Genomic DNA, 15434 nt, shown 5'->3' on the forward strand with positions numbered 1-15434 from the left:
CCATTTATTGATTAACGAATCCAGACCGAAATTTTCAAGCTAAATTTACAAGCCTGCTTTATCGATGGCAAATATTGTCAAATAAAAGATTTAAAAAATGGAAAATACCTAATGTAGAACTCAAACTTATATATACGTATAGAAATCCTCACCCTTACATAAATAAACTTACGGTTAAAAAATGAAATGAATGCTATTGTGCGCGGCAAGCCCTGTTTATTATTTAATGTTAAACCGCGCAGATATGTGCACAAGTTTCAGAATTGCAAATTTTTAAATACAAACAAAAATCATAAAATAAAATGCGGAAAGCCAAAGCGGAAGCTAATAGTTATTCTGTTCAAACGAAGCTGCGTGTTTCAACGATATTTTCTCTCTCGCGGCTGTGGAGAATATATTTCTACATGTGCACAAATGTACATATACATTTGTTGTATATTGACGTTCTAAAAGTTGCATTTCAATTACATGTTACCGGAAAACAGACAATTTAATTAAATCACCAGCAGCAGCACCGTGGTTGTTTTGCTGATGCGAGATACCATCGCGATGTATCGCAAGATATAATTTCGGATGGACAGATGCATTCTTCTGCACGAAGCGGAAATATTTTCACGAAAGCGAACGTGCCAAATCCATGAGGAATACTAGTTAACAATCTGAACGATATGGATCATCGTCTATGTCCATCACAATAGGAAACGACAGGGACTGTGACAATATAAGAGTGCTGAGGTGACAATCAAAGTTAGGCCGGATATCGACGAATACTCCATAAATAAGCTTTTTTTTTACGCCGAATAGGTGACGGCGATTGCTTTCGGCACTTTATCGAATATATTGTCTGGCAGTATGCGGGCACCGGACCGACAAATCCGACTGAGAAATGACATTTGAATTATTCGCATTCGATATTTCGCTTTTTTTGTTTCTTTTCCAAAGCGCCGTGGCCCTTGCCGCAAGGAAATTACATTTTGCCAAACAACGAAAATATTCCCGGGACAAATAGGGCCCGTCACGTTGAACGGTTTACATTGACGACAATACGCGCATATAACGTCATAAAGGAGAATTGCATTTCAATTTTTTTTTCAACGGAAATCGAAAAGTAAGCGACGTGTGCATATTGCGGCATATTGTTGGCAATACTTCCGGTATTATTGTATGGTAATACAGTAGGTGCACCAATATTGCATTACATTCACCAACCAAAGCCCCATATCGTTATAAATTTCATACGAGAATACGTTTTTGAAACGTTCTAATAAGTTCGAATAAAACTTCAACGTACCTGTTCGCAGCTCCGTTCAAACATGGTCCAAATAATCATCTGCAATGCAGAGAAAAAGTAGCATTAGTAAAGGAAAATTTAAAAAATACTCAAAATATATTATTTAAATATTATCCGCAAAAAATTATGTTAATGGTACAACAGTTTTACATTTACATATATAAATGGTACATCTTTTTGCATTTACATATATGAATGCGTAGCACTCTAATTATGATACCTTTGCCGACTCGTTCTCATCAAACTTACGTATAAAGCTTTCATAATTGTCAAATAAAAAAAAAGTGAATATTAGCAGAATATCGGATATTTCAGCAAGGAATATTGAAGTATCATCCTCTCGTAAATATGAGAAAAAAAAACGCATTTCGTTTTACATGCAAATCGCAATTTCAATGCCTCTGAAATGCAAGCTACCGTGATATAGTAATCTATAGTGTACTGTCATAGTGTAAAAAAAACTATCCTTCTTCCCACTTTCTTTCAATTATTATCGAAAGAGGATTTGGGTACTTCAGTGACTTTTAGTCAAGAATTTATCATAATCGCATTCTGAACGTCTTAGGACTGCAAAATACCAGTTCTAAGGAGGGCTGATTGAAACTCCGGGAACATTTACCTCGTTGCCAAACTTCGAAGCCAATCGTCGTAGATAAATCGGATTTTGCAGTTAACGGTTCCCTTAATTACTTCATCCGTCGCCTCAATGGTCTAATGTTTCCATAATAAAGAATAATAAGGTTCTTATATATAACGCAAAATAACATTCAATCTGTCTTAATGAAATGACAATCGCCGAAATCTGTGCCACTCTAATTTCATTCGAACATTTATAATCGAAACAGTTAAATTTTTCAAATTCACGTACTTCTATTTTGCATGTGTTCCGATTATTTAAAAATATAACTGTATCTTTTTTTAATTAAAATTCAATTGCAATTTTTTTTACGTACCTATTCTAATTCGAAATAAATCGGGAAATTTCAAATTTCAAATTTAGTTGGTATAATATTTTTTATAAGTTCATTTTTGAGATGCTTTATATATTTATACATTGCATGAGAGGAATGATTTTGCCGAAGTATTTAAATTTTTAAGTAGATTTAGTTCTGAAAACAGTTTTGTTGAATCACCAAAATTATCATATAAAAAAACTCAAACAGGATGAGCAATATGCTGTAAAATGTTTTAACATTTTAGCAACTAGTTTGAGGACTCTTACATCATTATTTTAAAATCCAATAAAATGATTTTCAGATCTAGCTAAATTTTTAAATACTTGAGCAAAACCGTTCAATTATTAAATTGACACTTTAAATTATCATTTCATAAAATATTATTGGACACCAAGATAAAGTCTCAATCGCATTTGCTCTTCTTTACTTCTACGACTTACTTCTATTGTTGACGCCTGATATATTATTGCAAGTGAGAAAAGCAGTTCTCTTCACCGTTGTAATCAAGTTCTAGAAGGACCTCGGAGTACCTGCTAGCTGTTCCTATACATTATTCGTTCATCGTATGCGTGCGGGAAAATAGGTTGGACTTAAATAGCAAGTTCCTCGCTTCCTACCTGGTGGCTTTGCATGCACGCCCATGCAAATTTTAAAATCTGTATTTCAGAATGAACGTGCCAACACCCGAAATGGCGTTTTATAACAGCGAGGAATATCTAGTTGATACGCGGTGTACTTTGCGTAATTGCGAGAGCCGTGTAGCAACGGCGTGTGGAAATTCGCCGCTTTACATAATGGAGCGTTAATTCGGTGAACGAGTGACCGAGTGCCGCACGCACTAGTTTCATGAACTTCGTAAAAATGAGAGAAGAAAGAAAAAAAACAACAGTGGGTAAAAGAGGATAATTGCGCTTGTAATGAGAATTTTCGTACCTCCGCTTGATAATTCGCTCAAATGGAACGAATGGTCGCGAGAAACGCGTAAATTAATCCGCCTTCGTGGCAATAGTCGTGAGAAATTGCGACGCCATCCATTATGGCAGAAGTTCACAACCGCGTCGGCGAATTTTGTGGAGATTCTAGGCAGTTTCGGGAGAGAAATGTTGCTTAGAGCAACGCCGCGATACGGAAAACGTGCTCTATCGCGTGCTTCCCTCGCATTTTCAAATCCGTCCGCTTGCGTGTGCGTTTTCCGTAAATGACAGACAACGATGACACGTGTATTTTAGGATTAGTGTTCTCGCGTAAGGCACTCTGTTTCCGCCAACTAGAAAGAACATAAGCTCGATAGCACATATTCTAGCACGTACGTTTTCTTCGTTCGACCATGATATATTACGCCGTTATAATTCTTAGACGTATAGAAAAGTTACGATTCGATGAGCACATTTGACAGAACCGAGTAACTATTGTCTACGTAATCAGATTGAGTTTGCGAAAGCACATCCTGATCGTCAATCGTGGTGGCTTACAGATAGCTCGTGGAAGTTACGTAATTATATTCAGAACTCAAATGTCATTATATATATATTACAAGGAATGAAGTTTGTAGTCGAGAATCGAAATACTCTGACGTCGCAAGTAGAATAGATAATTATCCTTATAACAAAGATGAGCATATTCAGAGACAGAATTCCAATTTTTCTTACACCTAATTATAGGTTTAAATTATCTTTTTTCAGATTTACGAGAAAGTGTCATGAAAAAAAAAAAGAAAACATGTAAAATCAGATCGATAATAAAAATGTCTATATTCGTATAATTTAAAACGTTCTGAAAATAGTTCTGTTACATTACTGATCGTACGCTAAAGTCGTCTGGAATAAATCAATCTACATCCCGCCAATAATACTCCGGATGTAATCGCGATAAAGTAAGTTACGTCAGAACAAACTGGAAAAGCAGAATATAGTTTGACAGACGTGCTTTAAAAAGAATGTATGTCAATATTTTACCGATGTAATCATAAAATCAAACAAAAGAAGATTACGTAATGTATATACGAGATACATACATGTTCTCCTGTTAGATTAAGAAATAAAAGCCGAAAAAGTCACCCGGCGTAAGATTTATGATGCTCATTCTCTATTCCTGTGCATTACTGCAGTTCTCTTGTCGCGGCGCAAGAATATGCAAAAGTAACTTCTACCTTCTACAACGCGATAAGCTTCTTCTGTGAGCGAACTCTCCCGGACTCTCTCTGCTCCGGAAGTATGCTATTTCGGGAAAAGAGTGCCAGTCTCGAGGTCACCTTTGCACTGGGCAATGCGCAAACTCGCTTGCAGGCGACACGACGTTGGCAGAGTTGCCGTAACGTCGAGAATGCCGAATGTAATAAGGAGTCACGATGCAGGAATCCTGCGATTCGCAGTACCGAGTGGTGCGGTAATCGCAAACGCATTTTGCAGAAATACCCGAGATACTGTCGTACCTTGCCTAACGGCATCGGGGCCGAGGGGCCCAATTTCGTTTCGGGCTTGGAATGTCGATCACGTTGGTGCTCGCCCGACACGCCTGCGCGAATAGTTTGCACAATACAGTCTCTGAAACTACGCGGATTGCAAAGCGATATTTATTATCCCCCCCCCCCCCGGTCTCTCTGCCACGGCGTACTACCGGAATTGCAGTGGTGCATGTATGCGCTGCCACGGCGAATCGATGTCTTTCGTTTTGCTCCACAGCACGACGTCTTTGAAAAGATGTGGCCGAGTTTCCAGATCGTATCTGTCGGGCGCCCACCTATTGCCGGCCTATATTTTGCAGCGCGCAGATTGATATCTTAATTAACGGTTACACGGAAATCTCGTGCGCCTCTCTATTAGTCGAAGTAAGTCGACAAATTTCCGCTACAAAATCAGAATTCTCTCGTCTTAACTTATATGTGACGTGAAAAATGTTATTTCTCAATTTCACAATTTTTCTAACAATAATTGTGAAAGATATTAAATAATAAGTGATAGATCGAATAAAGTAAATGTATTAAAAACGGAAAGTTATAAAGTAGTAGAAATATTAATTCGGAGATTATTTTTGAATACAAAATCGTTAGAAATTAAATTAGAAATCACTGAGTATCAATATTAATTTCAAATATCCACCCTTCAATTTGGAGTTTTACATATAACATTTAGATAACTATTACGAGTGTTATATTAATTTAATAACGGCGATATTTAAGACCGAGATCTACGACGGGTGAAGCCTTTATATAAAGAGATTAATAATTTTCATCGTGGATCGTTGAGTCACCTCACCTGATTAAACGTCCCGCGATATGCTGAGTAATCGATTACACGGAATGTCATTAACTTGCAAAACCCTGCTACGGTTTCGCGATCATGTATGAATCTACCGTGACACAGCGCGGTGTCATCTTTTATGACGTAATTATGGGAAAATAATCATACGTTTTCTTACATCGAGAAAGCCCGGTTGCATTAATTTAATTCGAATAATGACCTGGTCTCATATCACACAGGCGGCACAGTATTCACGACCGCAATGCCATTTAATGGCAGTGTCGTTACACAGTCCAGCTTTATTACTGTACGCCCACGTTGTTACAGCCCATTGAATTTTCATGAACATGTTGCGAATATAACGGGTTTTGTGTTGAGGTTTCTTTGGTCTTATTGCTAAGACACGAGGTAGAAGCATTAATATCCACCACGTTAAAAATTCCACCGCGTGACAGTACACGTTTATCGGTTTATCATGATGTGCTCATCTTCATTTCCATCGACAAAATCTATTTATATGCTTGTACATCGCACTTATTAATTTAAATCTAACGCAGAACATTGCACAGAAGACATCGATAATTCTAATTTCTGTATTAGATAATCGATCGAGCTATGTACGAACAGCTCATAAAATCATATAACGCTTTCGAGATCAGCACCACTTCACCATTACGTCCCTGTTTGTCGGTACGTGTGAATTCGCTTAACGCTCGAACAGTCAGAGGTTACGGTGAAATAATTGAGCTGTAACCAACGCAAATGCACGCGTGCACGCGCGTAAAGAGGTGAGAAGTCAGATCAGTATCCGGATACGTATAACGGAAATCGCTTAAATTGAATTATATTACACACAGGCTCTAATCACATTTCGACGCGCGTACGATTTGACTTCGATCCCATTGAATATCGGAATAACGGGAATCACGATTGTGACGCGAAAGACTTCAAAGGACTCACGAACAAATGCAGTATTATCGTTTGTGCTCTGCGCAATACTGACAGAACGATTTGCATATGCCTCGCATTCGACTTATTTTACACATTCTTTTTCATCACATCAGGCTTCGCCTCTCACTCACCTGCATATTAAACGGAAATAAAAAGAAATAAAAAAAGAAATGAGAAAAGCACGGGGAGTAATATTATACAATCTGTTATCGTGATATTGATCTTCTTCTCCAAGAATAAATCGCTATCGCACAAAAGCAACCTCGCGAGAGAACTTTTACACCATAGTTTTATTCGTACTGTCAATTTACCATTATCTCGCGCAATGGATATACACGCCGACGGTGGAATATATATAGTTGTTTTAAGGAACAAATACGTGTCGCTGGCGAAATCAAGCAGCTCAGCCTTCAATTCCTAGGGTCTAAGAAAATAGCGAAATATCCAATCTTTTCGTATATGCTGCACGCGCAACACAAGAAACTTGACTAGAGCGAGCAAGGCGTGAGGATTGTTCTTGGTTCTTTCCTGAATTCGCATTACCAAAATTTGCGCAGACAATTCTTCACTCCGCTATCTCTCGCACCAAAGTACTTAATCAAAGGAGAACAGAGGTCGAACTTGAAAGCAAACAGACCTGGTGAATACCACCAGGCAGCAATTGGTGGATGACGAAGCGAAGCACGTTGCCGCTATTAATAGAACAAAATTGATGCAGAATGAACGTCTGAAACTGCACTGTTCTTCGGGAGCGGGACCTGCGTAATAGCGCGTTCCTTTAATGTGGCAGAGATACTTACAGGCTACCACATCCATCCCTTAATAAAATGCTGAAACCGCATTAGATCCGCAACTCGGTAATGCTCCTTCGAGATAAATACGGGCGTGATGCGGGGCCGCTACTTTGTATGCTCTGATGTGAACATCTTCCCGCCAGACGAGGTCAGGACTTACTTCGTCGTTAAGGGAGAACGTGAGTCTTTTGTGACAGAAGAAGAGGGATCGTTACGAAGGGAATGTTACGCCGATGGTTGAACGCCAATTAATGGTACGTCGCGGGACTTTCATGAGTTAGTCGTTTCTGGTTTCGATGGAACACTTGAAGAGTTACGGCTACGAGACGCATACGTGACGTGTAAAAGCGAGCGTTAGAAGCGTGAATAGTTTCACAAGCGAAAGAAAGAAGCGCTCCACCAACACCTCTGCCAACTTTACCCTTTACGTTTAACGGTTAATTCGTTCAAGCGTAGAAATCGACTGATTAGTTTTACTTCCTTTTAAAAAAATAATCATATCCCTCTACCGGTTTCTACTGTTTTACTTGACTTTTTCCTAGTATTTTTTTTTTCATTTACAATGACAAGTGGATACCAAAATTCTTTGTGATATCACTGCATTGCTAAGGAAAGGCAACTATCAAATCTAAATAATGGAGAGAGAGAGAGAGAGGTTACACGTGTGTGGAACGCACTGGATTCTCTTCTGAAGTCCAGGTGTATTCCCCAGGTACCACTTTACATCTTGCTCTGCAGGCTAGTATTAAACATTTACCCTGTAGAGTACGTGTTTGGACCTTTGCACACAGACCGACTTGTGTGTACAGGTTCTCACCCGTATGTTTCTCTCTCTGTGTTCCTCTCGCGCTCTTTGCGCGCGCGTTTCTATCACCCTTTGCCACTGTCTCTTCTTTACTCACTGTTTGAACACCGAAATAAATTCAAACGTCACGCCTTCGAATACACAAATTATCTACATAAGCTTTCGAGTTTTATAAATTCAAAAGTTGAATTTAACGATGCTCTGAAATAGAATGAAAGTTCACCAGCAAGAATAATTTTCCATTAAAACTGACAGTGGGGATGTTCAGATACAATAAATTTGAAGATATGAAATTCAAATAACTCCGTGATTTTTCCTTTAAAGTCAAGAAGCAGGATTAAATCTAATCTTTTCGAAACGTGAAAAAGTTCACAGAAAACTACACGTAATTTTCTGTAACCACTCGCGACTACTTCTGGTTAATGATCGGCCGATACGGTACAGTGGAAAGTGTAAAAGTGTGAAACGAGCGTGAAATTTCTCGAATAGCGGATTTGCCGACAATTCTATTCCAGAGTACACGAGACTGCGGACACGAAACTACGTATTGCCTACGTGGTAACCTCTTAAACTCGTGAATTAGAAATGCCGGTAGCTTCGCATTGGATACAAGCGCACGACAAACCAGCAAAGATATTTCGCGCAATTTTTTATGTTGTGTTTTCAAAGGCAATTGTAAACAAGATTGCTGACTACAAAAAGTGTTTCGTTTTTTTGTACGGCGGTGTGGAAAATTAAATAAGTCGAGAGCGAGAATACTTCGCCCCGATTGAAATAATTGGGGCATACATACAGGATAACAGAGAATGTCATTAATTAAAAGATAACTTAATTAGATGGTTAATCAATTTTCGCAATAAAATTCTGTTAATTAAATACTTCCGTTATGCGACTGATACTATGCAAACTTCTTTAACAATGTAGACCATTGTATATAAAAATAATGAACACAGTTAAGAAAATGTTGAATACTTCAATGTTCTGAAAGTAAGAAAAGCAAGAGTGCGTAGTGATTTAGTACGAAATATATTGTGTGCCATTTTTTTTAAAGAATTTCGTGAGGTTGCGTTTGTTTCAGTAATATTGCACAAGGAGGTTGTACCGCAGAAATATACCGATCGACAGTCCGTACGATATTTGTCATTTTACGCGAAACTATATTATTGGAACCTGTGCGAATTTTTCTTTTCATCCATAGTGTATATAAGAGAGTACGATATCTCTCTTTCTCTCAAGAAAAACTGATATTGCTTAATGTCAAAAAATTTATTCGCTAAGTTAATAGCAAATTAAATAGCTTTCGAACGTACGAATTAACATTAATTATGCAAACTAATTTGTTTTAAATATAATTGCGACAAAAATATGAATCTTCGCGCATCTATTATAACATTTTCCGGTGCAATAAATCAATCTTGGAGAGAATAAACGCTGCTATAATTATTAAATTATAAAAGGCCAATCCAATGTAAAGATAAATAAACGATTCGATTTATTTTCTATGGAATTTAATCCGGAAATTTTCCACGAAGCAATCGTGTCACCTTTTCTCTATCTCAGTACTAATCTAACAAGCGCCTTAGAAATTCCGTTTCGAATAGTTTCTCATAATGCAATCACTCTGATGGCACTGTATGTACGCCAATGTCGGAACCGACTTTGCTCGCCGTATCTTCGGCAGTGCAGGAGCCTCGATGCAATTTATGTCTCTGCACTTTGCATGGAAGGATATTTCACCCAAAGTTCTTCCTCGACGGGGACCATGTACCTTTCCTGTCCGCTTCTTTGGCGTGTGTATATAAAACTTTCGTCCAACTTCGGCCCGGTTGTGGAGCATCAATATTTATGCATTTATCTGAGATCGCCAACCTTGGAGAAAACATCAATTCGCAAACTACAGTAGTCTGGCCAGCGACTTCTAACGTTTGCATTTATTTGACTACACCAATCATTGCGAGTATTTCTACGAAGTTTTACGAGACATTCATTATTGCCGATTTATCTTCGTCTTTTATAACATGGAAGAAAATGTATTATGATCTCTAGAATATATACTTTAGATCATTTACATTAACGTGTTAAATAAAATTAATTCTCCGACGATAAAGCACTTTCTGCAAAATTCAACTTAGTTGTTCGAAGTTTATGTACTTGCAAAGTAACATTTGATTTCACACTGTGTACACAAAGTAGAGAAACAGAAAATCGAAATCGGATCAGGCAGTGCTCTAAAGTTCAATAATTACTTTCTATTACTCAAATGTAATAATTACTTTCTGTTCAAACGATATTAACGCAAAGGCTAATTCTTTTTTTTACAAGTTTTCTTGCATTAATGAAAATATTACAAGATCTTACTATACAATCTTCTTATTAGATGCGTATTTATAAAATTACAGCCAGAGGATGCAATGGAAGAAAAATATTTGATTTGCCCCAGAATAAAACGAAGATGCATCTGGCGTTAAGCCAAGCCGTTTTTCTTTCATGATAGGTGGTTGATGCGTAATTTTTATTGTTCGCGCGAGAAAAGAAAGAATAAGGAAACGCGAATCAGAAAAGAAAAATGGCAGCAATGAGAAAAGACAGAATTATTGATATTATCACTCTCAGTGATATTAGATTGTTACAAGATAGTAGTAACGCGCTGTATTTCACAATTCATTCGGTACGTAAATATTACATTTATTAATTGGAGAAATTAACGATTTATGAGATAATTGAAAAAGATAAATGGAGCATTTAAAGCTTTACGAGTCACGTAAATTATTTACTTAAAAAAGCAATATACGAATTCAAACACGTGCATAAAATTAAGAGAAAGAAAAAAAATTGGGAAAAATTGTCTCGGTGTATTTTCACATTTTCCTACGAGACATCATTAGAGGATATTCAAATTTTACGCTCTTCGCTTCAACGATTTCTGTAGGGTGCCAGTTCTAGGTGGATAAGAGTAGCTGAAATGAGGGCGGATAGACGGCGCACACAAACGAATGAAAACGGAAGCTAGGGAGGAAATACGACCGTAATGTCTTTTTGTGGCACGAAAGGAGAGGTAGATTACAGAACAGTCTAAATAAAAGAAGCTGATTACCCGCTGCTGTGGGATATTTCGAAGGTCGGTGAACTCTCAATGAATACTTGAAATCGCAGCAGCCTCGCTTTGAGCGATAGAAGGAAGTTGCAACATAAGTATCCCTCAAAGGGGTAGCACCAAACCACCTAAAGTTCGAGGCTCGCTTACGATTGAGGACTCGAATCCATATTCCATGCGAACTTGATACTCGAGCAAGCAGTTAACTTGATTGGAACTTGGCGTCGAAATGCACGCGATAAACGATGAGATTCACTTCTGCACCAATAGCCTCGTCAATAGCCGTCAAGGAACGTTAAATCACGGAAACTTTTTTACGTCTTCTACAAAATTTTTCAAATGTATTATCCTGCATAGAAAAAACAATTTTACTGAAATATGTAAAAATTCAGTTAAATACAGATCTAAAAGTAATTTTGTTAAAAAATAGTTTTAGAAGGGAAAATGCTGGAGTGATGGCCAAGCTCCAACAGAATCGTCTATTTTACCGATTAAACACATACGATTTTAACTATTTTAAATATACAGGATAAGTTTTAACAAAGCGCTCGTGCAGACTAAACTGAGTCAAAAAGTTCTTTACCATTTTGCAATTTTCATAACTTTTTTTAATCTAATAAGCGAAATGTCTAAAATTGACATATAAACAGCTTCAAAATATCCTTAAAAGTTCTTTAAGAAACATCTTTAAGACATTTTATAAAGAACTGAAAGAAATCTTAAAATTGTAATATGTGTCAATTTTACCCGCTTATTCGACAATCTTTAAAAATTAATATCTTGTTCACTAATGCAAAAACTGCAAAATAATACAGGACTTTTCGATTCAGTTTAGTTCGCTCTATTTGCATATGAATGCTTAGTTAAAACTTACCGGACACCTTGTATAATAGGGCTAAAAGTATCTATCCACATTTGAATAATGCATATGAATATTTTAAAAGATCATCAGTTTATAATTTCAAAGCAAGAGAAATAAACAGAAAAATATGATCTGAATGTATTTTATATATATATATATATATATGTATATATATACGAAGTTAGATACACACTGATCGTATTTTTCTATTGATTTCTTCTATAATCTTCAAAATCATAAAATCAAAGTCTTATAATATTCTTATATATTATTCACAAATGTAAATAGATAATTTTAATTTTATTATGTAATACTTAATTTTGATTAAAGTGGTAAAAAAATTGTTTGTATTATTTTTAAATGCGATCTAGAATAATATGTAATTTTTCCACCACTTTTTCATTATAAGAATTATGTATTACAAGAATTCTCAAATGATAAGCAATGCTATAAAAGGTTTTGACATTCTATCAACTAGCTTGAATGTTTTACATAACTCTTTTGATAAGTAGTCCAACAAAATTATTTTAACTTTAAATACTTCAGCAAAAATCGTTCTTTCTCTCCGTGTATTAAAGTACAAATACAATCCGCAGGACCGTATTAAAACTTATATTAACTACTAGGCAATGCTGACACAATTTATTCTTACATGCGCAGAAAAAAAATGTTTTTTTGGTTGAATTAACTAGAATTCTGGTGGAAAATAAACGATTCAGCATTCTAATTGAATTTACAAAATTTCTGGTTAAATCTATTAAAATTCTAGTTAAAATAACCAACATTTAGTAGATTTAATCAGAAATCTAATAGATTTATCAAAAATTCTGGATCGTTTATTTTCCATTAGAATTCCAGTAAATTCAATCAAACATTTTTTTCCGTGTGCCCCTTTGATTTTTTAAATTTGATTTTAAACTACAAGCGTAAGCCACTAATTGTAGTAATTTAGTAGCGGTATCAACGCTCGTTTTTGTTACAGGACCGGTTATCATCTTACGCAAGTATCTTATTTCGTTCTCTCTCTTTCATTGCGGAATCGGAAGTTCCGCATGAATTACAGTAATTAGTGTTGGCCATTATCAATCGCAATACGACTGCACTGTTTTACTATGTAACGTCGTAATACGAAAAGTTTCGCGGCGGCTTCAAAGAGAATGGTTGTGCAAGTGCTCCTTTGAATGTTATAGGTGCTGGCGTGGTAGCACCGGTTCTACATTCACGTAAGTGTAATGTACGGCGTTGACAGGAATATGCATGCATTGGCAGAACGTGTACACGGGAAAGCTTAAAAGAAGAGGTCCTCCGAAGTTACTAATATTAAATTACTAATGACGCGCATGGGCGTCAGCAACGAGCGACTCAACTTTCTTTAATATACAAGTCGATGTTTACGCACCGGTACGCAATGAAATACATCAGCAGTAAATTGTAAGGCTTTGCGAGGCACGAATTAACTAAAGCATTCAGCAGCGTATCGTCTGTAAAAGAACGCTTTATCATGGATAACGTTGAAACAGATTCTCATTATCTTGCACTAGGCCTTTTCTAATTGAGACGCGATGGTACAGAAAAGGCTTTAAGTACTTGCCTAAAGAATATCACTATGTAGCTGTAACGTGAACCAAAATCAACACGGAAATTAATATTTAAACTTATTTTATTAGAGAAAAGACATACTTTTACGTATGAAAAAATTGAAGAAACTATTGGGCCAATATCAGAAAAATAAAAATCCATAAGCACACACACAATGATTATATGACAAATGTTCAATGTTAGGACTGTCTGTGATTTAAATGTTCATTTGCTGCCATATTTATGTACATCACGCCTGTTTTTGTGAGATGATACGATTCTAGAGCGATTTTATTCCGCAGAATTTTCCGGGACAGACTGTGAATATATACGTTCTCTGCCTCCAAATATGAGTAGCATACACGTTTCGCGAATTTAAACTGACACGTGCGATGTGCTACATGCCCATATATACATACGTGCTTCGTACTTTGAGCCACAAGACGCGTGGCTGCCGTCTATCTATGCATTTTCACGGAAACGCTAACTATTCTGCATGAATCCTTTGACATAAATTGCGTATTATCTAATTAATATTACACTTTATCTAGTTAGTATACTCGATCATTTACGTCACATGTAATATTAAATTGTGTTGTAATATTAAACGTTACATTCTGAAAAATATCGATTGATATTAATATTAATATAAATGATGTATATTTCACACCATAGTATTAATTTTAAATCAACATCGATACTTCTTAGAGTATACAGATATAGATAATAGAGAAAGATCCATACTAACTTTTATACATCATATCTACCGTAATATTTTCGAAATTTTCGAAATTTCTCGTAATTTATATAATTAATATAATTTTGCCGAACTAATAATTTTCGGATTTTCAAATCCTTACAAATCTAATAATTGAATAATTGAATAATTTATCAGCCCCCCAGCGAATATCAAAAAATTACCTAAAATGATTTATGCAATAAAACCGATTAAATATAAAAGTTCACAAAATGCGATTAAGTTTCACATATAGATTTCTATTCAAGACGAAAGTACAGTTTGCAACCAGAATAATGCGATTCAACATTTCCCCGTGCGATCCAAGAGACGATCAGAGAGCGCAAAAAAAAAAGTTGGAAGAAAACAGCGAGTGAGTGGCGATCGTGCTTTATCGCGCGCTGTTCTATGTTGTTCCCGATAACGATAAAATGCCTGTTCTGGAATATTCAGTCAGTCCGATAATCCATCATTCGGCGCGTTCAAGCGCGCGTCGCAACATGCAATCCTCAGGCGCAATGGTGTGCACATGGCCGAATGCGGCAGGGAAGCTGAATTGAGTGGAAGCCCGAGGAGGCCTCTCCAGCCCGTCGCTAGTTGGTTTTGCTGATGTTGCTTGGCCCTCGTTGCCGCTGTGCTAACCGTCGTCGTCTGTCGGTCTGATACGAGCCACGTCTCGGCTCGAATAGAACGCATAGAAGCGCGGTCGGGTTACGTATAGCCGGCCCGGACCGGCTCGTTTATCACCACCTCTCGTGATGAAGCTGTTGGGTTAGCCCTCTTGCATAAGCAAACCGACCGCCTTATCTCGAATCGTATAATGTCTTGTTAGGCTTCACTTGGACGATCACGAGCAGAATCCATGATATTTCGGACAAAAATCACAGTTTAAACGAGAAAAATAGATTGTGGGTGGAAAGCGCTGCCTTACATCTAAATGACAGAAGTTTAAACTAAGATCTTAATCAAGATCTTGCTCAAATTAGACGTTCCTAGTTAAAGAATACTTTGCAAAGAAGAGAGAGAGAGAGAGAGAGAGAGAAATTGTGTGTGTGTATACTTTCAGGAAATTTTAGTTCTAAATTTTAAATAAAATTTAATTAATGAAATTTAATTCCAAATGCTAAT

At 36.7% G+C, this 15434-nt stretch overlaps 1 protein-coding gene across 2 annotated transcripts in view; it reads right to left on the reverse strand.

The window, feature by feature from the left end:
* Positions 1–15434, reverse strand: part of LOC108746309 — a 260533-nt gene that overhangs the window by 109535 nt on the left and 135564 nt on the right. Inside the window, exons 1-2 of one of the 2 annotated variants that reach the window (XM_018483002.1) lie at positions 3501–3512; positions 1292–1330 (exon numbers count right to left, since the gene is read on the reverse strand). The gene's annotated coding sequence lies outside the window, so the exon portion shown is untranslated. Of the gene's footprint in view, positions 1–1291; positions 1331–3500; positions 3513–15434 lie in introns of those variants that run through there. The other variant, XM_018483001.1, reaches the window with a different exon arrangement.

Source organism: Trachymyrmex septentrionalis, unplaced genomic scaffold (genome assembly GCF_001594115.1).
Source record: "Trachymyrmex septentrionalis isolate Tsep2-gDNA-1 unplaced genomic scaffold, Tsep1.0 scaffold165, whole genome shotgun sequence".
NCBI lineage: Eukaryota > Metazoa > Arthropoda > Insecta > Hymenoptera > Formicidae > Trachymyrmex > Trachymyrmex septentrionalis.